The sequence below is a fragment of the Gavialis gangeticus genome, unplaced genomic scaffold, assembly GCF_001723915.1.
Source record: "Gavialis gangeticus isolate Ggan-Ray unplaced genomic scaffold, GavGan_comp1, whole genome shotgun sequence".
Classification (NCBI taxonomy): Eukaryota; Metazoa; Chordata; order Crocodylia; family Gavialidae; genus Gavialis; species Gavialis gangeticus.
This window is the reverse complement of record NW_017729008.1, coordinates 43601647-43602694: the sequence shown is the minus strand read 5'-3', so window position 1 is coordinate 43602694 and position 1048 is coordinate 43601647.

The following is a 1048-nucleotide window of genomic DNA, read 5'->3' as shown; positions in this document are numbered from 1 at the left end:
AAAAAAAAAAAAAAATGATCAGGCCCCTCACCACTGCTTCTGCCTTCAGCAGGCACCTCCTGAAGGCAGAAGCTGCAAGAGGCCTGATCCCTTTTTTCTGCGGAGCCTGCCCAGCACTCCCATGGCCTGGGGACGAGTTGACTAATAGCTGCAACAATGCAAACTCATCTAAAATCCCCCAAACTGACGCACATGTAATGTGTGACACTGTTAAGCCACACAAAGTGACTTTTTTGTCATGTGTACAAGCGCCCCGTTCTTAACATAGGAGAGCCTCAAACGCAGGGAGGATCAAGGCAGGGGAGGGTGGAGGGAGCTGTAGCGGGTGCGTCAGGCAGTCATGGTCAGCTAGTCCATGTTGGTCATCCAGTGTGCAGCCTTAAAGGGACCTTATTGTTAAGAGAACCTCGTTCTTAACTCAGAAGAGCCTTGAAAGCACAAAGGATTGTGGGGGCAGCAGGCAAAGACAAACCGCAAACCCGGGCTTTGATTCGTTTTTTTTAAACTTAGTTTTGTTTTTATTTGTATTGTTCTCGAGATGGCTACAACACCAGACGGAACAGCATGCGCTCGAGTCTTAACGCCTGCACAGTCTCAGATCTTGCCCATGGGAGATCCCCCCAGCCAGTCGTCTCCAAGCGTGTGTCCATAAAATCGTCAGCCCCATCACGGCACTCTCCTCTTTCCCCCCCTCATGGTAAAAAAAAACAAAACAAAACAAAAAAAGAATAAAACAAAAAATAAACTAAATAAAGCCATTTAAAATTTTTTAAAAAGCAAAAACAAAAAAAAAAGAACAAAAAACTAAAAAAAAGGGAAAAAATATAATATATATAGCAGTCTCTTCCAGGCCGAGTCTCCTCCAGCAGAGTGATGGTTCTCGGGTTTAGCCAGGGGCTTGTTGTTCGAGGATGGGGTGGGGTAGAAACTTCCACAGGTCCAGACGTGCGCTCCACAGGGGCGAATCACAGGATCCCCATGGCGGTCTCATGCCACGTGGCAAAACCAACTCCTGGCCAATTCAGCTCCTTGGTGACAGGGAGAAGGG